Consider the following 23,328-nt stretch of genomic DNA (forward strand, 5'->3'; position numbering starts at 1 on the left):
CTGATGCCTCCTCGGGGATGAGGGAGGCACCTCCAACATTCGTTGCCTCTCGTTAGTCCTAGGAACCTTGCGATGGTTTAGGAGGAAAACGACACAATATCGTTAATCCTAGGAACCTAGAGATAGTTTAGTAACTAGGTAAACGAAATATATCTCGTTTCATCGTTTTCTCCTTATTAATCTGCATATTTCCTGTTATATCAAAGAGAGTCATTACTGTATTTTTAGATTGTTATGAACGTGACACACGTTTAGCGCTGGAGTTGTGTTTCTGAAAGATCGGATCATCTGCTTATAAGGCTCATGGATTTGTGCGGCCAGAGGCCGCGTCGTAGCTGATTGCTTTGACGGTTTTCCTGGTATGGCGAGGAAGCGACGAAGTTGAAGATGGTCATTTGAGGCAGGTCAGGCGTTCCGTCGCTCTGTGACTACCGGAGCGACGACGGCTGGGGGAGGAGGGGGAGGCGGAGGGCGTCGCGTCGGGGAGGGGGGAAGATGGTAAGGTTGACGCGGGGGGGAAGGGTCTCCCCCCGTCCTAGGAGGGGCGGCCCTTCTCACACAGCCACCACCGTCTTGTGTCTGTTTATCTTATCAAGTGCAACTCCTGCTGGAGGGGCTGCCTGTCTCTCTCGCTGGGGAGGTCCTGATACCCTGAGCATCTGCTGATTTCTTGCCTCCTGTTTGTATACCTGTAGGTGTGTGTGTGTGTGTGTGTGTGTGTGTGTGTGAGGGGGCGTAAGTGGGTCTGTAAGGGGGATGGGGGATGTTTGTGAGCGTATGTGATGTGAACCTTCGCCTTTTCCTGGTACGTTGGTAACCCTGGTGTCTTAGACAGTGTTACCATGACATCCAAGGCAGACGGTCCACGCCCCCCACCTCGTCCTACCCCCGCTGCAAACCCCTTTCTTTGCTCCATAACCTCAGCGCCACAGCCATGTCGCTCCATAACCTCAGCGCCGCAGACCCACTGCTTCATAAGACCCCTACACCTCAACCCACAGACCCTCACAGCCATGCTTCAAACCCCACCACCACCACCCCGCACATCTCAACCCACCCACCACACCCACACACACACACCCACACACCCACCACACACACACCCACACACACACACACACCCACATAACCTTACCCCTATACGTATAGTTTCACAGTGGACACCTTCCTGCCGTCGCCCGACTCGCGCTGGGCCACAGATGTTCGTGGTAGCGTGTCCCTCCTGTTGATCATGGAGTGGCCAGATGTATAAACGTTGCCGCCACACCTGCTCCTCACGTGACCCGGCAACATTAGGTGCCCCACTCTCGTGAAATGAGCGAGTTCAAGAAACGTTCCTAACCAAACATTACAACATATGGGGAAACGTTTCATCCATAGCGATGCTCTACCTCGCGTACTCGAGAAAAGTATCCAAACTTTTCCTCATAGCGAAAGTACTTCACTTGTTGCATAGTTTGGTAGTTACTCCGGTCATTATATCAGTGGTAACCGATCCTCGTCAACATTGTCCTCACACTTGAACTTCTTATGCACATACTTGAGCTGGTGAGAGGCCCAGCCCTCCTGGATGTTTTGTGCCCTCAGTGTCCTGTTTTGTGTCACCGCCCACGGCATGGGTTGCCTTACACAATAAACCCGCCGCCCCTCACCCAAAACCATATCCTCGTGATTCAAACCCCACACTTCAACCCATGGGTCCTCCCCCGCTGCGCTTCAAACCCCACACCACCTCAACCCATGGGTCCTCCCTCTGTGCTTCAAACCCCACACCTCCTCAACCCACGGTTCCTCACCCCCTGTGCTTCAAACCCCACACCTCTTCAACCCATGAGTCCTCCCGCTGCGCTCCAAACCCCACACCTCCTCAACCCATGGGTCCTCCCTCTGTGCTTCAAACCCCACACCTCAACCCATGGGTCCTCCCCCGCTGCGCTTCAAACCCCACACCACCTCAACCCACGGGTCTTCACCTCCCATGCTTCAAAACCCCCCCACACCTCCACACCACGCCTTAGCCCCACTACCTGAACCCCATTTTTCATTACCCCACACGTCAGAGGGCACGTGCCTGGGGCTGGGAACCCCAGGCACGTCAGTCTGTGGCTGGTACAAGAGGCGTCTCCGCCACACAGCCTCAGGACCGGTGCACCTGTCATACTGTGGAGCGGAAAGAAAATGTATTAGAGGATGTCTGGAATTCCCTGGGAAATATGCTACGTTCGTACATGGTTATTTTCTGCAGAGTTAGTCTGTCTGTCTGTCTGTGTGTCTTTCTGTCTGTCTGTCTCCCCTGTCTTATGTATCTATCTGTGTATCTTTCTAATCTATTTATCTATCTATGTATCTTTCTAATCTGTTTATCTATCTAGGTATCTTTCTAATCTATTTATCTATCTATGGATCTTTCTAATCTATTTATCTATGTATCTAATCTATTTATCTATCTATTCATCTGTGTATCTATCAACCTGTCTGTCATCTCCCTGTCTTTATCTGTCTATTCATCTATCTAATCATCTATCAGTCTATCTATCTGTCCATTCATCAATCAAATTATCTGTGTATCTGTCAATCTGACTGTCATCTCTCTGTCTTTATCTACCTACTTATCTATATATATCTACCTGTCTACATGTACCTTATTTTTTCTTTTTTTGTGAGGGGAGTTGTTCTTAGATGTCTGTGTAATGATGTAGTATTCAGTAGAGGTGAATTAGTGCGGCCTTCACCGTGACCCTCGACCCTAGTATGTTACTGGTTGTGAGACTCATTTGTGGTGAATTATAGCCACTTACTGGCCCGACATGCTGAGTGAGGAGCGGATTTGGGTAGCGAGCAAATAGGGGAGGGTATGGGCCCGCGCGCGCGTGGGCCCGCACGTATGGTGCCGGCGCCAGCTGGTGCCAAGGTGGCAGGGAGGGTAGTGCCAGTGCCCGTGGCAATAGCGTGCGGGGAGGGTGTGGGTGTTGAGGGCAGCGGACCCTTGGTGTAGTGTTGGGCGTGGTGTGGTGTGCAGGTGAGCCATCCCCTCCGTCTCTCCTGCCGTCTCCTGGCGACGTTGCCAGCCTCACTCCTCACTACTGCTACACCTCCCTCACAGCCTGACTGTGCCGCACTCCGGAACACGTGCGACAGAGCGACTCTACAGGTGTACTCCCGCTAGTGTACGTGCCCGCGTGGCACACGTGGGAAATACAGGAGCCGAGGAACTTGTGCTCCAACCTCGTGCACAGCGGTATTGAGGGTGGCATTGTAGTGAAGTACTCTTGCCACAGTTGACGAGGACGTGGAAACAACTCACCCACTTGAAGAATACGGTCTCAGGTTTCTTGGTGGTGAGACACTGTACAGTTGCGCGCGTGTGTGTGTGTGTGGGGGCATGGGACGACAGCCTGGGGCCTCACAAGCCCTTCCGTCAGGCCTCCTCCATCCTGAAGGTTCCCCTCCGTCTGACGGAGTTCCTCCGTTCTCCATTGCGTCCGATCTCTACCTCATCAGCGCGGTCCTTTGATCACAGCTTCCGTCGCGCCGTTTAACCCTCATTAGGTCTCCTCCTCCCCCTCCAACACCCGGCTAGATACGTAGGCGTTAATCTGTCAGGGTTCCGATGTTAACGTCGAGTGACCCAAGGCACCGCGTCAAGCTGTCCACTCCGTCTGTCTCCAGGCAACCGTCACGGTACCGGGGTAAGTCTACACAGTAGGTCTCCTCACGCACCCCACCACTACTCCTCCAGTAGGCTCGCCTCACGCACTCCGTCACTAACGAAGCCCCTTCCTCTCTCTCTCTCTCTCTCTCTCTCTCTCTCTCTCTCTCTCTCTCTCTCTCTCTCTCTCTCTCTCTCTCTCCACCCTGCCGTACCTCTGTACGGCCTGGAAGAGGAGTGTGTGCGGGAGTTGCTGGCTGAAAGAGAGAGAAGGAGGCTGCCGGCCACTGGGGGATGGTGGCACTGAGGACGACGGGACACGTGTGTTGGTTGGGTTAGAAGTGTATTTTTGATGTTGGTGCCGATATGTGTGTGTGTGTGTGTGTGTGTGTGTGTGTGTGTGTGTGTGTGTGTGGGCAGTAGAGTGGGAGGACCTTGTGGCATCAGGTTTTGCGGTATGAACCTCACAGGTCGTCTCGTGTCGTCTTCTCTTTGGCAAATGGTTAATGGTATACAGTACTGGTGAAAGTTACAGTTTAGAGGTAATGATGTGCATCAATAATTGTTTCTCCTGTCTCTGATTTTGTAGTCTCTCTCTCTCTCTCTCTCTCTCTCTCTCTCTCTCTCTCTCTCTCTCTCTCTCTCTCTCTCTCTGATCTCTCCACTATGACACTGTGGTAACTGGAAAAGCTCGGGTTTATGTCCGTGGTGGTGGGCGGTCTTCGGGTGGAGGAGATTTGTAGTCGTGTCGCGAATGATCCCAGGGCAAGAGTTCTGAAGTGGGGATCCTGGCGAGGTCATGTGCCAGCCAGAGTAAACCCCCATCTGTTTGGAGGAACCCAACCACATCTTTCGTGTTCATCTGTGTTGCGCAAACACATTCCCCGCCCAAGGGACGCGCCATGATGAAGGATCGTCGGCCGGGGGGAGGATGTGGGGATGTGATGATGTGCTCGAGAGTGCTAACAGCCGGACTGAGGTTGTTGCTCGACACGTTCCTTCTGCTCTAACAACCACCCCAACCACCCCCATACCATCCTCCTCCCTCCTCACAACATGTACAAGACGGACGGGGTGAGTGAGTGAGTGTGGGTGGTGGGGTTTGGGGAGGTGGGACCACCACCACACGAACCTGTGTTCAGACGGCTGGTCGTCACGTCTCTCTCTCTCTCTCTCTCTCCTCTGTTGCAGACCTGATTTTATTTTCGTCGAATATGAACACGTGGGTTAGGGGTAAGTAAGGAGGGGGGGGGGGTACATCAGGAACCCTAGCCATATACTTCACAGCCATCATCATTATTATCATTATCATCATCATCGTCATCATCATCATCATCATCATCATCATCATCATCATTATCATCATCATTTATGGGATAGAATTGCATCATCGACATGGTAGAGCAGTATATACTCATGCTCATACAGGGCCAGGTGCCGCCACGTCTCAGCGATGTGGTTTGCTGACGGTGGTGGGTCCTGGCGGCTTGCTAGCTAGCTTGGGGCCGAGGCTTCGTACTGACTCGGTCGGTCCTCCCTCCTCGCTCTGTGGGGTTCAGTCAAGCGATGGCAGACGTGCCCATTCAAGAAGGTGGAGCACATCCCAGTGGTGGAGAGTATCCTTAAGGGCGTTCTGAAGACTAAAAGATGTTTGATAGTCTCCTTAAAGCTTCCAGGTTGTCTCCCCTTTAGCTGTGCGTACCAGATTTTGCTTCGTGGCCTTCGCTGTCGTGAGTCAGTCATATGTATGACAGCCAGAATAAACACTTGGTCATTACTCTTTAGAAACTAACCAGTCATTGGGGACGCAGGCTCCGGTGTCACTGTGTGTGTGTGTGTGTGTGTGTGTGTGTGTGTGTGTGCATCACATGCTTGTTTCGTCAGGGTGGAGCGGTCACCTGTCTCGCGCTTGGCGAGAGCTGTTGCGTCTGGCTGGGTGTTGACTGATGGCAACATACCAGATGCTATCTCCTCCCCCGCCCGCGCTCTGAAGGCCAGAGGGTCGGTCAGCAGGCAGTTGAGGGCCTTCGTAGGCTCGGGGCTGAGAGGGAGTCAGGATCAGGTCTCTCCTCACCCATCATCATCTCTCTCTCTCTCTCTCTCTCTCTCTCTCTCTCTCTCTCTCTCTCTCTCTCTCTCTCTCTCTCTCTCTCCCTGGGTGTGAGAGGAGGAGGAGGAGGAGGTGTTGTAGGTGGCCGTGTTGGTCCCGGCAACACGTTGCAGGGCCAGAGCCAAGCGAGGGCATGACGTGCAGCGCTGGGAATGCATCATCGTCATCATCATCGTCAGCGCCTCGGCCGCTGGTGTTTGCTCGTATAAACAAGTTATATCTCGAAGTATCAAGGGGGAGATATCATTTCTTGTTTGTTATATACCCCGGCCGGCCATTGTACATGTCATGGATTCTGTTTGCTTATCTGTCCTTAGTCATATCTGTGTTGATGCAAACGTCTCCCCACAGTTCAGAAACAAAATTGCTTTTGTTTCAGTTTGATGATGAATGTCGTCTTGGTTTGTTTACTTTGTGGTGGTAAAGGTTTGTTTACTTTGTGGTGGTAAAGGTTTCGTGGTTCGTAAATGAGAAGTTCAGTTATATTGCGTTCTTTACCTCCTCACTTCCTAATGCCGGAAGCAGGTTCCACGTCAACCATCCTGGAAATCATTGATGACGCTGGACCTCGGGCATCAACCACGTAAATAACCAGAAAGTTTCCATTCTACGAGTATTTGCTGACCAGACCTTTTTTTTTTTTTTCCTGCTAGGATGAACGTACGTTCGCCCCGTTAAAAAGCGTTCGGGATTTGGGATGAAACCCCCGGACGATCGAGTTACCTCGGGGATGAGATCATGGTTGACCGTTGTACACGTCACTGAAGGTGATTCAGTGAGATTGTCACTTTGTGTCCAGCTAGATAGTCCGGTGGGTCATTCTCGTTTGGTCTCATGATAGGCCGCTAACTCTGTAATCAAGACAGAACTGTCGGCTGTTTGATGATATAGTTATCTAACCATGCCTTCCCTGGGAAGAGCCCAGGGAGCCAGCCACGTCCGCTAGAGGGAGTTTGAGAGTCGTAACGGGTAGTGATGTATGTATATGTGTGTGTGTGTGTCTGTGTGTGTGTGTGTGTGTGTGTGTGTGTGTGTGTGGTGTGTGTGAGGAGGGGGGGGTCTTTGCATCGTGGGCATCAGGCAGTCTTGAGATGTGTGCTGCTTCGGTGTCTGAAGTGTTGTGTAGATCACGGATGATGTCTAGAGCGTTGGCCGAGAAAGTGTAACTCGTACATACCTGGGGAAGTGTGGTTTGAGGCAGGGGTGTGTGTGTGTGTGTGTGTGACCTGTGCTACGGGTGGTGTTCGAGACTGTGTTGGGATGGCGGCTGTCCAGTGTTTCTCGAGTCGTTTCGCTGTGTATGTACTTTGCCTGTGTTGGTTGCGGGCACCTGTGTGTATAAGTTGCTGAAGTGTGTGGAAGGTAAGCTTGTTCACCTTTAGGTTAGGTACGGAGTCCCAGAAGTTAATTTCCAATGATACACAGATAACATTTACAGAAACCTACACGTAAAGTACATGTCAGTTTTTCATTCGTGAATTTTATTCTGAAGGGAAAAAGAGTTCCAGTCCACAGTACGCGTACGGTAGGTAGCTGCGGGTGTTGCAGTGTTTGACTTCACACACACACACACACAGCTAGGCATGACATGACAGTTTGATGTTTTGCATTATTTCCAGAGCTTAACAACTTCATTAATCATTTCAGTTCATCTGTTGGCATTATTCACATCATCATCTTTCGTGATGAACCTTGACAGTTTATCACAGTCTTGGAAATGATGTGTAAATGTATCGTGTTCTCGTGTAAACCATTTATATATATATATTTATATATATATATATATATATATATATATATATATTATATATTATATATATATTATATTTTATATTTATATATTATACTTTGTCGCGTCTCCGCGTTTGCGAGGTAGCGCAAGGAAACAGACGAAAGAAATGGCCACCCCCCCCCCCCCCAAACATGTATAACATCCGTCCACACACGCAAAATACACACCTACACAGCTCATATGCCTTCAGCTGCGTGGAACTCTGCCTCATTCCTGTTGCATGCAGCCTTTATCATATTGTGAGCTAATTTATTCCCCCAGCCTGTGCAGGTAGCCACCGTCAGCAATATCATATTTCATCCATTTTTTTCCCCCCCTTAAATTTCGGACGCTGCACCTAATTTGCATAGTAACTCCATCTTCTACAACATCCTGTCTTTTCCTTTTCTCAAAGACACATTCAGTCACTAAGTATCAATATATCATCATTAGAACTCGCCTTTATACCGTCTTTTGTTACCTAATTAACATCAACCAGTTCTACCTGGGGTTGAGGACACCCCATCACCACCAGTCGACCACGTTCCGTTCCCCATGCCCCATTTCTCCATGTCCCACATCCCGCCCATTCCACTCACTACCCAGGACACTTCCATAAGCATTGCAAGACAACACCATCATCATCATCATCATCATCACCATCACCATCATCATCATCATCATCATCATCATCATCATCATCATCATCATCTCATTATTTTTGATGTGAATTACACGGATCTCGACGACGGAGTGTCGTGTCTAGTACACATAACTCGGGGTCACTGAGGCTGAGGCGGGTGTTGATGGCACCTCGATGTATCGGCCATCTCCTCGTCAGCAGCACCACAACCATTTGGTCATGCCTCATTCAGGCACACTGATCCAATCCTTCATGCACTCGACTCCTGCCTCTCAGTGCTTTATATTCGCTGATTACATTATCTATGCTCGACCGTCTTTCCTGATTTCTCAAGACTCCGGCTTATTTTGTGCCGGTACCACAATTTGTCCACCTGGGTGTGTTATGCGGGGGGCATTTTTCTGTGTTACACCTTTATCTGTCTCATTTTTTTTCTGTGACTGCGGCCAATATATGTATATATATATCATGGATTGAACCAGGGCACGTGAAGCGTCTGGGGTAAACCATGGAAAGTTCTGTGGGGCCTGGATGTGGAAAGGGAGCTGTGGTTTCGGTGCATTATTACGTGACAGCTAGAGACTGAGTGTGAACGAATGGGGCCTTTGTTGTCTTTTCCTAGCGCTACCTCGCACACATGAGGGGGGAGGGGGTTGTTATTCCACGTGTGGCGAGGTGGTGATGGGAATGAATAAAGGCAGACAGTATGAATTATGTACATGTGTATATATGTATATGTCTGTGTGTGTATATATATGTATACATTGAGATGTATAGGTATGTATATTTGCGTGTGTGGACATGTATGTATATACATGTGTATGGGGGTGGGTTGGGCCATTTCTTTCGTCTGTTTCCTTGCGCTACCTCGCAAACGCGGGAGACAGCGACAAAGCAAAATAAATAAATAAAATATATATATATATATATATATATATATATATATATATATATATATATATATATATATATATATATACATATATATATATATATATATATATATATATATATATATATATATATATATATATATATATATATATATATAACGAATGCAGCTACACAAGCCCCTACCTGAATTCTTACACTTGGGGAAGTCTTAGAGGTGGCTGGCAACATCGATGGTGGACGATGGAGGAGTGTGTGTGTGTGTGTGTGTGTGTGTGTGTGTGTGTGTGTGATACAGACAGAGTACGTCACTATTGATCCTGCCTGTCGTGCGTGGCCACACTGGTAATACGGGTGTCTGGTGCTGGTGCCAAGAAGGCCCCGTCATCACCACCTTAAGCAAGTGTCAGGTACCCTCTACCCTTCACGCGCCCACCCTTCCTCCCCAGACGTCTGTCTCACGATGCTATGTGGGAGGAAGAAAGCCAACCCACCTACGCCAACCAGCCAAGCCACCTCGCTAGCCAGCCAGCTAGCCAGCCGACCAGCCAGCCAAGAGGCCAGCCAGCTAGCCAGCCAGCCAGCCAGCGTCTGCCATATGGAAGCGTCTGTTATACTACTTACCAGAGTTTTTTGCTGTCCCTATATATTAGAAGGTCTGTTGCATTCCCCCGCGTTCGTTAACGGTTGCAGTCGACGGTACGACCTTTGAGCACGACGGTGCGACCCTTAAGCACGACGGTGCGACCCTTGAGCACAACGGTGCGACCCTTGAGCACGACTCTGCGACCCTTGACCACGACGGTACGATCCCTTGACCACGACGGTACGATCCCTTGACCACGACGGTACGACCCTTGAGCACGACGGTGCGACCCTTGAGCACGACGATATGACCCTTGGGTATTATAGCCTGGACTCTTAACCTGAACTTTAAAGGTGTGGTTCGAGGCCGGGTCCATCAGACCCAGGGTTCCTATACCGTCTTGGTCGAGAGCCTTCTTCTGCTCTGCGTCGAGGCCGACGTAGGAGTACCATGGAGGCAGACCTCTGCTAAGATCCGCTTCTCGTCTTCATTAGGATCGTTGAGGGTTCGCGTCCTTACGGGTCAACGAGAGTCGACCGTATCCTTTTAAGATTTTGACCAAAATTAAAGATGCCCCGAGGTGAGAAGTCTGGAGGTGGCTGGCTGGCCTGGTGACTGCAGTTCGTTCTTAACCTCGAGGTCAGGACCTGGAGAGAAACAGCTCCAGGAGATGAGTCTCCTCCTGTGCTTCATTATCAAACGATGGAAAAAAAAAAAACGTTCATAGTAACGTTAATCATCGTCTTGGAGGGGCCATGTTGATGAGCTTGGTAAACAGGGTAGAAACTACCTCATCTTTCTTCCTCGTTAAATCAGTACGAGGCAACTTGACCCATCAGTCGCAATGTGGGTGCACTTTCCCTCCCTCTCTCTTCTGTAGGTATTACTGTGGTTTTGCCTCCTGATACCTGGCTGTCCCGAGCATTAACCAGACCACGTCATATTCAGCAGGCTACTGTGTCACGTGATCACTGTTTGGCCATTAGCCAGTAAAGGATGTGTGGGCCGTTTGGACAACTGTTTCTTTCCCCACACCTCGTGGTTTGGAATTCTCTAAACCCTCATGTCTTTCATCACAACTGTGACCCGGCACTTTCTGAAGAACGGTATTTTTTTTCCACTTTCTCCAAAATTAGATACTTTTCCTCATCTCGTATTTCTCCATCTCATTAACCCGCTCATTAAACCCCTATTAAGGCCCGGCTTTAATGTGGACGTTTGTCCGTGACTGGAGCCTTTAATATATATATATATATATATATATATATATATATATATATATATATATATATATATATATATATATATATATAACAGGTTGAAAATTGGTGGGGGGATGTGTGTGTGTGGTGTTGCCTTGCGCGGCAAACGTACAGGTAAATGAAACACGATAAGTTCCCAAGTGCACTTTCGTGCAATGATCACATCGTCAGGGGAGATACAAGAATGTGATAGAAGACGTAGAACAGTCAGTTGATGTACGAGGGAAAGACGTAGCTAAGACGCCATTGTTAACAAGCGTTACCGGATGCATAATATATACGTATATATGATTAAGCCACTCGGTAACCCATGCCGTCTCATCTACCGTAAATACGTTTATTACCCCAGTTTAACATAGTAAGTCCATGAACACTTTAGTACGTTATTTGATCGTTAATCTGTGTTGAAAAGTTCACCAGATGTAGGAGCTGCGTCAGCGCGGGTGTGTTGCAAGCGTTGCGCGGGTACGTGGGAGTGTTTGCGAAATACAGATAACAGAAGAATTGATGGTCTAAGGCGAAGTTAGACGCTGCAAGACACTATAGAGTGCCCCACATTCTTGATCTCTGTGTCGTGTCTGGTGACAGGAGGAGACAGCTGAAGGCTCTTCACCACCGCTCACCTCTTCCTCCGGCAGATGCCAGCTGTAAAACGGTTATCAAGATGCATCATGTGGTACAGAGAGAATATAATGACGCGGGAAATTTTTTTTTTTGGGGGGGGAGGAGAGGATGAATTTAGAAGTTTCTGATCTAATTACAGCCGCTGGGTGCTCTGGGGAAGAGGGACTTAGGTCGCGTCTCTGTGTAGAATTCGCGTCTCTGTGCAGAGTTCGCGTCTCTGTGCAGAATTCGCGTCTCTGTGCAGAGTTCGCGTCTCTGTGCAGAGTTCGCGTCTCTGTGCAGAGTTCGCGTCTCTGTGCAGAGTTCGCGTCTCTGTGCAGAATTCATCTTTATATATGATTCTTTTATATTGGCAGTGATGAATGAACGAACTCGCTGGTGATTGATATCATTCAATGTGCTTGTCTAGTCGTGTTTTAAATGCACTGATGGGTTTGGTTCGCGGTGTCTGATGGTAGCGTATACCACAGTTCCATAGGTTGCTGTCGAGGGGGACCCACTTTTTTTTTTGGGGGGGAGGCCTACTTATATGTGTAGTGATGGAAGTGAGGGGAGGGATGGTTCATCAAGCTGTTCTTGCTGGCTCAGGGTTCTGTTCATGTAAGTCGCTCGTGTAGGAATTCCATCGGGTAACACTTCCGACTTTGTTTCACTGATCTGCCCGAAGTCTGGTGGAGTTGTGTTTGTTTTTAGAGGAAATTATTTTGTATCTCAGATTCTCACCCACATGGGTGATGTCTGGGATAGGAATAATATCTTTGCTCCTTTTTTTTTTCGTCTTGAAGTTTTGTGAGGAGAAGTGAATGGTGTTTTCTCCGTGTGGTCTTATTAAGGCGTTGAGAAGAGTAAAACTAGTTTGCTAGGAGCAGGTATATATACTAGTTTGCTAGGAGCAGGTATATATACTAGTTTGCTAGGAGCAGGTATATATACTAGTTTGCTAGGAGCAGGTATATATACTAGTTTGCTAGGGGCAGGTATATATACTAGTTTGCTAGGAGCAGGTATATATACTAGTTTGCTAGGGGCAGGTATATATACTAGTTTGCTAGGAGCAGGTATATATACTAGTTTGCTAGGGGCAGGTATATATACTAGTTTGCTAGGGGCAGGTATATATACTAGTTTGCTAGGGGCAGGTATATATACTAGTTTGCTAGGGGCAGGTATATATACTAGTTTGCTAGGAGCAGGTATATATACTAGTTTGCTAGGAGCAGGTATATATACTAGTTTGCTAGGAGCAGGTATATATACTAGTTTGCTAGGAGCAGGTATATATACTAGTTTGCTAGGGGCAGGTATATATACTAGTTTGCTAGGAGCAGGTATATATACTAGTTTGCTAGGGGCAGGTATATATACTAGTTTGCTAGGAGCAGGTATATATACTAGTTTGCTAGGAGCAGGTATATATACTAGTTTGCTAGGAGCAGGTATATATACTAGTTTGCTAGGAGCAGGTATATATACTAGTTTGCTAGGAGCAGGTATATATACTAGTTTGCTAGGAGCAGGTATATATACTAGTTTGCTAGGGGCAGGTATATATACTAGTTTGCTAGGAGCAGGTATATATACTAGTTTGCTAGGAGCAGGTATATATACTAGTTTGCTAGGGGCAGGTATATATACTAGTTTGCTAGGAGCAGGTATATATACTAGTTTGCTAGGAGCAGGTATATATACTAGTTTGCTAGGAGCAGGTATATATACTAGTTTGCTAGGGGCAGGTATATATACTAGTTTGCTAGGAGCAGGTATATATACTAGTTTGCTAGGAGCAGGTATATATACTAGTTTGCTAGGAGCAGGTATATATACTAGTTTGCTAGGGGCAGGTATATATACTAGTTTGCTAGGAGCAGGTATATATACTAGTTTGCTAGGGGCAGGTATATATACTAGTTTGCTAGGGGCAGGTATATATACTAGTTTGCTAGGGGCAGGTATATATACTAGTTTGCTAGGGGCAGGTATATATACTAGTTTGCTAGGAGCAGGTATATATACTAGTTTGCTAGGAGCAGGTATATATACTAGTTTGCTAGGAGCAGGTATATATACTAGTTTGCTAGGGGCAGGTATATATACTAGTTTGCTAGGGGCAGGTATATATACTAGTTTGCTAGGAGCAGGTATATATACTAGTTTGCTAGGGGCAGGTATATATACTAGTTTGCTAGGAGCAGGTATATATACTAGTTTGCTAGGGGCAGGTATATATACTAGTTTGCTAGGAGCAGGTATATATACTAGTTTGCTAGGAGCAGGTATATATACTAGTTTGCTAGGAGCAGGTATATATACTAGTTTGCTAGGAGCAGGTATATATACTAGTTTGCTAGGAGCAGGTATATATACTAGTTTGCTAGGGGCAGGTATATATACTAGTTTGCTAGGGGCAGGTATATATACTAGTTTGCTAGGAGCAGGTATATATACTAGTTTGCTAGGAGCAGGTATATATACTAGTTTGCTAGGGGCAGGTATATATACTAGTTTGCTAGGAGCAGGTATATATACTAGTTTGCTAGGGGCAGGTATATATACTAGTTTGCTAGGAGCAGGTATATATACTAGTTTGCTAGGAGCAGGTATATATACTAGTTTGCTAGGAGCAGGTATATATACTAGTTTGCTAGGGGCAGGTATATATACTAGTTTGCTAGGAGCAGGTATATATACTAGTTTGCTAGGAGCAGGTATATATACTAGTTTGCTAGGAGCAGGTATATATACTAGTTTGCTAGGAGCAGGTATATATACTAGTTTGCTAGGGGCAGGTATATATACTAGTTTGCTAGGAGCAGGTATATATACTAGTTTGCTAGGAGCAGGTATATATACTAGTTTGCTAGGGGCAGGTATATATACTAGTTTGCTAGGAGCAGGTATATATACTAGTTTGCTAGGAGCAGGTATATATACTAGTTTGCTAGGGGCAGGTATATATACTAGTTTGCTAGGGGCAGGTATATATACTAGTTTGCTAGGGGCAGGTATATATACTAGTTTGCTAGGAGCAGGTATATATACTAGTTTGCTAGGAGCAGGTATATATACTAGTTTGCTAGGAGCAGGTATATATACTAGTTTGCTAGGGGCAGGTATATATACTAGTTTGCTAGGAGCAGGTATATATACTAGTTTGCTAGGAGCAGGTATATATACTAGTTTGCTAGGGGCAGGTATATATACTAGTTTGCTAGGAGCAGGTATATATACTAGTTTGCTAGGAGCAGGTATATATACTAGTTCGCTAGGAGCAGGTATATATACTAGTTTGCTAGGGGCAGGTATATATACTAGTTTGCTAGGAGCAGGTATATATACTAGTTTGCTAGGAGCAGGTATATATACAAGTTTGCTAGGAGCAGGTATATATACTAGTTTACTAAGAGCAGGTATATATACTAGTTTGCTAGGGGCAGGTATATATACTAGTTTCTGAGGGGGCAGTTGTATATATTTCTTTAGGGGCAGGTTTATATACTACTTCTGTAGGGGCAGGTGTATGTACGTAAAGAAAGTTTTTCTAGGTGTGTGTATTAGTTCTGTGGAGGCAGATGCACCCGTTTTTAACGTAGGAGGAGGTGCATGATGGGGAAGGAAAGCATCTTCAAGGATTGTGCAGTGGTGCAGGTAGAGGGAGATGAGAGGATCGTGGATGTTGTAGTGTGTGTGTGTGTGTGTAGGAGGAGGAACACACGGGCGGGTGTAGTGGGTGAGTGTTGGCCACGTCGCTGGTGAGGGGCATTAAGCTGGCAGTATTGTTGTGGCAGCTTTATGGGAGCCAGGCTCTGGACCTGATGCAATCACCTGCCGTTCTGCTAATTGGATCGTTGTCATACGCCATCATGCCGCTCGTGAGGACTGTAACCCTTAATAGACCCAGTTGATCGTTGTGGAAATAACTGAACAGCTAGGCCAGCCCTCTGCTGCAGCTCAGAATGAAGGACCGGTGGTGGGAGCATATGTGTGTGTATGTATGAAGGAGGGAGGAGGGTAGATTAGCGTGTGTGTGTGTGTGTGTATGTGTGTGTGGTTGATATCTGGGCTTGGGGATGTGTGGTAAGACGACACGGGGCTCAGTGTTGGGTTAGGGCAGGGTGGGGCGGGCGGCTCTCCCGCACCAACACCCTCACACACACACACGCTCTCTCTCTCTCTCTCTTAACTCTCATTTCCCCGGCTGCCACGCTTGAATTAAAGGCCTGAAAGTAATTCTAAAGAGACTCAAGTTATGGCCACGGGGTCCTGGAGACCGCCGGCAGCAGCGGCCGAGAAACAGTAGGAGGTCTCCCACCAGACAGCGTAAGGAAGCAACAGATGTTTCACCAGCAGGAGGAGGAGGAGGAGGGAAGAAGCTGAGGAGGTCGGTCTCGCCAACAGCAGCAGCGAAGTAGCAGAAGGTCTGAGCCATCATCAGCAGCGGCGGCGGCGGCGGAGGAGGAGGAGGAGGAGAGGTGTCACTCCAACCACAGCTGGACGTCCCCTCCCCAGCAACAGTACTCCCCCCCCCCCCCCTCCCGTGCACATGGTCCCTCTGGTGTCTTATAAACAATAGACGAAAAACCACCACAAGAAGGTCCTCCCTCTGGCCCGGGATGATCCTCTACCCTGGTTACGGTACACTCCCGGCGCCGCGCACCGCCGAGCCGCTCTTGTCCATTCTTGTGATTAACGTTCATGGAGAGAACGTTGATTCTCCCCCCCCCCCCACCGAGGGGAGATGAAGGAGGGGAGGGGAGATTTGAGGGAGGGTAAAACCAAAGCGAAGAGTCGCGCCACCCTAAGGCCAAAGCTTTGGCCTCGGCTGGTAAAAGGTGGTTCCGATCCTGCGGCGGAGAGTCTCGCATCAAGAGGCTGGAGGACCCGGTGCCCACGACCCAGTTATGGCTTAATCGCTGACCCCCGTGGCATGACGGCCGACCCAACCCAGGCCCCAGATATTGTACGCTCGGGAATTCGGTTCTTTTTTTTTCCCTCCTCTTTTTTTCTTTCTTTTTTTTCACGTTCCCGAGACTATTGAAGGTGACTTCAAGGATGGTGTCGGATGTCCCCCTTATCTTGGTGTGGTCGGGATGAGCACCACTCGCCACAGAGGAGGCCAGCTAGCATCAGGGGTCTGTGGAGGTCTGGTGAGTGCTACAGTAACGAACTTACGTCTCCTGATGTCGGCTGCCCAGGAGGAGTGTGTGTGTGTTTATATTTGCCTCACCCGCCGATGGACTTTGATCAATCAGTCAAAGATTTTGACACCTGTGTTTGATCGTCACCGCGACGACGCTCGTTGCAAACGTGGGAGATGGAGAGGACGGGGTTGAGGGAGGAGGAGGAGGAGGAGGAGGAGGAGGGAAGGCTCGGTGGTCGTCTGCAGTTCGCCAGTGTATGAACGACTCGGTCAAGCTCGACAGCTTCTCGTCAGCGGACGAGATCTTCATTCCCCCCCAAAGGGGTTGAGCTTGACCTGCGTCGTCGTGCGGTGGCCATATTCGTGTGGTGTCTCTGATGGTATACAGGTTTACTGTGGTTTCCCTGATGGTGTACAGGTTTACTGTGGTTCCCCTGATGGTATGTAGGTTTACTGTGATGTCCTTGATGGTATACATGTTTACTGTGATGCCTCTGATGGTATACAGGTTTACTGAGGTCTCCCTGATGGTATACAGGTTTACTGTGATGTCCCTGATGGTATACATGTTTACTGTGATGCCTCTGATGGTATACAGGTTTACTGAGGTCTCCCTGATGGTATACAGGTTTACTGTGATGCCTCTGATGGTATACAGGTCTGGGAGGGACGGAGGAAGGAGGAGGATGAATGAGATATCTCGTACGGTTAGGACGCATAACCTGTGCCAGAGAGAACCAAGATCTGTGGGTCGAGGCTCTTCAGTGCTTCACGTAGCGGAGATTTTCTCAAGAGTTTCCGGAGGTTTTGTACCCGGTGACCACATTCGCCCACGGGCCTCCTCCTCCTCCTCCACCTGCACCTTCGGCCGACACCGGAGGAGAAATCACGGTCGCTCGAGCCGTTGGTGATTTACTACGTCAATTTCGCCGTCGTGGAAGATTTATAGCTGATGATGGACTGATGTAGCTATACCCCGTGGCCTCCCATAAAGCTATGATTTATCTCAGGTAAAGACGACTTGAGAAACTCTGGAGGAGGAAGTATGGTCGTACAGACAGGTGTAGCAGACAGACGGGTGTAGCAGCCTGGTGCAGCAGACAGACAGGTGTAGCAGACTGGTGCAGCAGATAGGCAGGTGCAGCAGACAGACTGGTGTAGCGACTGGTGTAGCAGACAGACAGGTGTAGCGACTGGTGTAGCAGACAGACAGGTGTAGCGACAGGTGCAGCAGACAGACAGGTGGAGCAACTCCGGAGACACGAAATGCTTGCGATCTAAACATTGCTGGAGTTTTATTCATCCAGATTATTGAGCATGTTTATAAGATACATTGACGGTCTCCTGCAGCAAGTTAACCTTGGCATATGCTGTCGTCCCATATTTCCCTTGTGCTATTTCTTCCGTACTCGGCACATGCACCGTGTTTCACCCACACTTGGACGCTGTTGAGTCTTTACGAAAATAAAACTTAAAATGGAAAAAAAAATACTTTCACAATGTTGACGGATTTCTGAAATTTCCGGATTTCTGATACCTGGATTCTTGATCCTACACCGGATGCTGCTGATTCAAAGTTACGTCTCGCGTTTTTCTTCCGCTAACGGAACGCAAGGTCCATCTCCTCGAGGCCGGAATTCATTGATCCGAAAATCTGCCTTGAACATCGTCAGACCATTTTCCGGGGCTGCGTGTGTCGCACCGCCTCAGTACCACGAAACAGGTGGTCCGTGATCTCGTGGAGGCCGGGGTATTTACGTATCTCGTCGGACGTCGCACGGTGGCTGGACGGATGTCCCCCCCAGGCGTCGTACAGGTGGCGCTTGATGAGTGTGTGTCGTAGTCTCCGTGATGCCACTCAGCACACAGGATCAGCGTCAGTGCTCAGACAACACACACACACACACCCTCCTTACCCTGCTGAGCGGGTGCTGGGTCCCCTGGTCCTTACCGTGCTGAGCGGGCGCTGGGTCCCCTGGTCCTTACCCTGCTGAGCGGGTGCTGGGTCCCCTGGTCCTTACCCTGCTGAGCGGGCGCTGGGTCCCCTGGTCCTTACCCTGCTGAGCGGGTGCTGGGTCCCCTGGTCCTTACCCTGCTGAGCGGGTGCTGGGTCCCCTGGTCCTTACCCTGCTGAGCGGGTGCTGGGTCCCCTGGTCCTTAGCTCATTATTGAAGCCCATTTTACCCCTGCTGTTCCTCTTGCAATTTTTACCTCTAACAGGGGCCATTGTGAGAAGGTCCACGTGAGGGCATGATTACCACTATATATATTGTAACCTTTTACAAAAGGAAGTGGGTAGAGAGAGAGAGAGAGAGAGAGAGAGAGAGAGAGCTCACCTTGTTTGTTTAGCAAAGTGCCGACCTGTAATGGCCTCAGGGAGGAGAAAGAAAAATATTTTGAAATGTTGTGGGTTCCTTGAAAGTTGCTTCTGTGGCTGTAAGCCGAGAAATACGTCTGTGATTTATGGAGAAAAGTGATAAAGCTCACACTCGTGCATATATATATATATATATATATATATATATATATATATATATATATATATATATATATATATAGTAAAGTCTCTCCTCTTGGTAGAGACATACGACTTATCATTATAGAATATGAAATCATATATCCTCGTATCCATTTCTCTCCTCTTCCCGTTCCCAACTTCTTCTCCTCTCCTCCTCCTCCTCCTCCTCCTCCTCTTCCTCCTCCTTATTCCAGAAGGTGAGTGTGTGAGAGTAGGGGGTCGTGAGAGGAGCGAGGATGAGCCTGCTCAGGTTGTCTGGACGGGTCAGGCCTGGCCCTCCCTCGGAATATCTTTCATCTTTTGCCTCACACGTCACCAAGAAAAACACAGGACGTCACGACGGGCGGCAAAAAGGCTGACGGGAGGGAGAGAGGGAGGCAGGCTTCACCTCGGCAAGAAACTAATTGTTTACCTTACGTATTTAAGAAGGAAACTGACTGTACATAAACCTGTGTGTGGCTCATGAACTCCTCCCCGTGAAGGAGAGGTGATTAGATCCAGCACACTCGATCTGTTGGCGGCACTCACTTCAGTCTGTTATTACCAGCTGCTGCTACTGCTGCCACTGCTGCTGTTACTGCTGCTGCTGTTACTACTGCTGTTGCTGTTACTGCTGCTGCTGCTGCTGCTGTTACTGCTGCTGCTGCTGTTTTGATGTGCCGAGGGAAATGCTCGTGAAGACGGCCAGGTATAGAACACTGTCTTGCCCGTGTAACTGGAGGTTATACACCCTCGTCCAATAAGGGTGAAAGACACACTGTAAGCGTCATTGGAAAGAGAAGACAGACCTCTTGTTTCCACGCACGGTCAGCACCCTTCCTTCTCCTCCTCCACTTCCCTCTCCCCCACCATCTTGACTTTGACATGCGTAACTACTACGGTACACTTCCTCTGTTTCCCGTCAATACCGATGGATTACCCACATAAGTAGCTGGTGATACATGTGACAGTCGATTCCAGGCTTCCTGCCACGTCTTGGAGCATCACACATATGTGTTCAACACCTCTTAGTTCATATACAGTATCTTATACCTTTATATTCCGGATGTCTCAGTTGAGATACAGTATCTTATACTGTTTCTTATACCTATACTCACTACTGTATCTGCCCGCGTCTCAGCCAAAGTACATACATACGGCCATGCATATGTGTAACCTCTCGCGTTCAAGGTGGAGTGAGGGGAGGAGGGTTGTGAACCTGCCGCTTGGTTCAGGTTATCATCCTACAACATTTGGTTGCGATCGGCCTGGTGGCCTAGAGGGTACGGTTGCTACTGAGAATCCAGAATTCATAAGTTTATGTCCAGGTGAACTTGGGGCGGCACCAACCCCAGCTACTACTGTACGGTGGTGTGGGGGGGTGGTTCCGTGCTGGTTGTAACTGGTGGTGGTGGTGTTGAACTTGCTGCCACTAATTAACAGTATTCCATTTAGGTTGTAGCCAGACTTTAACCACCTCGTTGATGCATTTTAGATAACGAACCTATTACAGATAACGACTTACGCATGGACAGTCAGACAGACGGACAGACACAGATAGACAGACAGACAGACAGACAGACACATACACAGACAGACAGACAAACAGATAGACAGACAGACAAACAGACAGATAGGCAGACAGACAGACAGACAGACAGACAGACACACAGACAGACAGCAGACAGACAGACAGACAGACAAACAGACAGACAGACAGACAGACAGAGAGGGAGGCAGACACAAACCTTTTTGTTTTATATACGTAGATAAAGATATAGCCTGTTATGTGAGCTTTAGACTGTTCGTGGAAGACATACTCAGGTATTCTGTCCTCAACATATCCACACCAGGTGATCCTCAGGTCTCCAGGTCTTCCCCAAGCTTTCCCAGGTCTTCGCAAGGTCCTTCCCAGGTCTTGCCCAATCTCTGGGTTTTCCCCAGGTCTTCCAAGTCTTCTCTCCTGTTCCTCCAAGGATCTTCCTCAGGTTTTCCTTAGGTCTTTCTCGGGTCTTCCCCAGGTCTTCCCCGGGTCTTCCCCAGGTCTTACCCAAGTCTCGCAAGCCACGTTTTCTTCACCAAATTTGGGTACAGAGAAACTTTTACCATTTTTTTCTTCAACGTTGTTACTCCTTCCCCCCACCCTCACATGGAAGATGGGGGATGGAAGGATATATATATATATATATATATATATATATATATATATATATATATATATATATATATATATATATATATATATATATAACTGTCCATGATAACTGTCCCTCGTATCGAAAATGTCCCCCTTCACAGTACAGCCGGTCCTAGTGTATACACGAACATTCGCCCACCTCCTCCAGAATACATCACCACGGTAAAGATAACCTTAATCCCCCCCTCATAAGTCCACTACGTAGATGTTCCGCGATATGATGAAGAACGTAAGATCAAGAGCTCGTGTGTTTGAGGAGGAGTTCACGCCCGAGGTTCTTAGTTATCCGTACTGGCCACCTGGAGTGCGGGAACTCAAAACAAGGCTCTGGTCGAGAGAATTTACTCGCTAGTAATTTTATGCGCTCTGTGTGTGTGTGTGTGTGTGTGTGTGTGTGTGTGTGTGTGTGTAGGCCGTGACATAGAGAGGCCTTCACGTCTGTGTATCTTCGTGCTCTGGCTGGCATAGGTGTTTCTCTCACATCTCAGGCTCACGACTTGGTCAGTGTGGGCCAGACATCTTCCTGTGTTGTGTGTTTGACGTGGACGCATGTGACGCCCCGTCACAACCAGCTGATTGTGACCTGTGTTATTGTTACCACGTGTGTCACACTCTCCCACAGAATGTTACAACCACGTGAATGTGTTATGTTAGCACGAAATCATTATTTTTTTTTTTTTCTCTTTCTTTCCGCTTCTGTGTATGTGCATTTTATCATGTGTATGCTATCAATGTTTGATATAATTTGTCCTCATTTATATATTGTGTGTTTCTCATGATTTATGATATAGAAAATCTTACTTTAGATTCAGTATTGCAATGAGTAGCGATGAAAACCTTTTATTGTTTGTGTGTCATGTTTGTTTATTGTTTGTTAAGCCAGGGTGATTTGATGTGGCCTGGAATATTTTCGGTGTTCAACATAAATGTATTTTATGGAGAAGGTTCGAAGTGTGGGGAGAGGTTAACATAAAGGCCAGACCTTTAGTGATATGTATATATATATATATATATAAAGTGATGACGTTATTAATTGATATTTGCTGATGTATTAAGGTGGAGGCGGCTTGATGGATGTGTGGAGTGATTAATTACTCTAACAATGAGGGAGTTTCTATCGAGGGGGGGGGTCTTTAGTATGTAAAGTGGGTGAGTGGCTAGCGGATGGTGGGTGGACGTGCGGATGACACGGATGACGGCGTCAGCACGGCTGATGACAAGCTGGCTGACTGGCAACAGCATGGACGACTGACTGACTGGCTGACTGGCTCATGAATGGCCTCTCCACTGCATAATGTGTCGGGTGTTCCATGACTGTATTGTTCATCTGGTCTTGTGGAACTGACGCTGGGACCAGTACCACAGGGGAGCCACAGAGGGTGGGTGTGGCCCAGCTGCGACCAGCACCACAGGGGAGCCACAGGGGAGCCACAGAGGGTGGGTGTGGCCCAGCGACTAGCACCACAGGGGAGCCACAGGGGAGCCACAGAGGATGGGTGTGGCCCATGATCCAGCACCACAGGGGAGCCACAGAGGGTAGGTGTGGCCCAGGATCCAGCACCACAGGGGAGCCACAGACGGTTTTCTCTCTGTTTCGTCCATGTTCTCCTCCTCTGCTTTTTTCCCACCTCTCCTTTCAGATCCCTCTCCTCCTCCTCTCCCTCTCCCATCCACCCCTCCCTCTCTCACTATACCCACACTTCATCTCATCCCACCACTAATTTTTCCCTGACTCCACTCTCGCTCTCCCCTCCTAGTCCTTCTTTCACTCTCTCTCTCTCTCCTCCCTCGGTGCTCCTTCCCCCACCCCCCCCCCCACCTTCTCTCTCTCTCCCCACCCCTCACGTGTCCTACCCTCCCCTCACCCCGGCACCACGCCCTTCGCCGCTGCAGTGTCTGAGGACGACGCCTCTAGTGGTGTGGTTGAGGGGCAGCACTTGGCTGCTGCCGTGTCTGAGGTT

General features: G+C 48.3%; 1 protein-coding gene across 13 annotated transcripts in view; it reads left to right on the top strand.

The window, feature by feature from the left end:
* The window catches only part of OtopLa (Otopetrin-like a), a 620,636-nt gene that overhangs the window by 9,958 nt on the left and 587,350 nt on the right, over positions 1 to 23,328 (top strand). Inside the window, exon 1 of one of the 13 annotated variants that reach the window (XM_071671824.1) lies at positions 2,912 to 3,019. The exons of the other annotated variants lie outside the window; for them this stretch is intronic. The gene's annotated coding sequence lies outside the window, so the exon portion shown is untranslated. Of the gene's footprint in view, positions 1 to 2,911; positions 3,020 to 23,328 lie in introns of those variants that run through there. 13 annotated transcript variants of the gene reach the window in all.

This window comes from Panulirus ornatus, chromosome 17 (genome assembly GCF_036320965.1).
Source record: "Panulirus ornatus isolate Po-2019 chromosome 17, ASM3632096v1, whole genome shotgun sequence".
Lineage (NCBI taxonomy): Eukaryota > Metazoa > Arthropoda > Malacostraca > Decapoda > Palinuridae > Panulirus > Panulirus ornatus.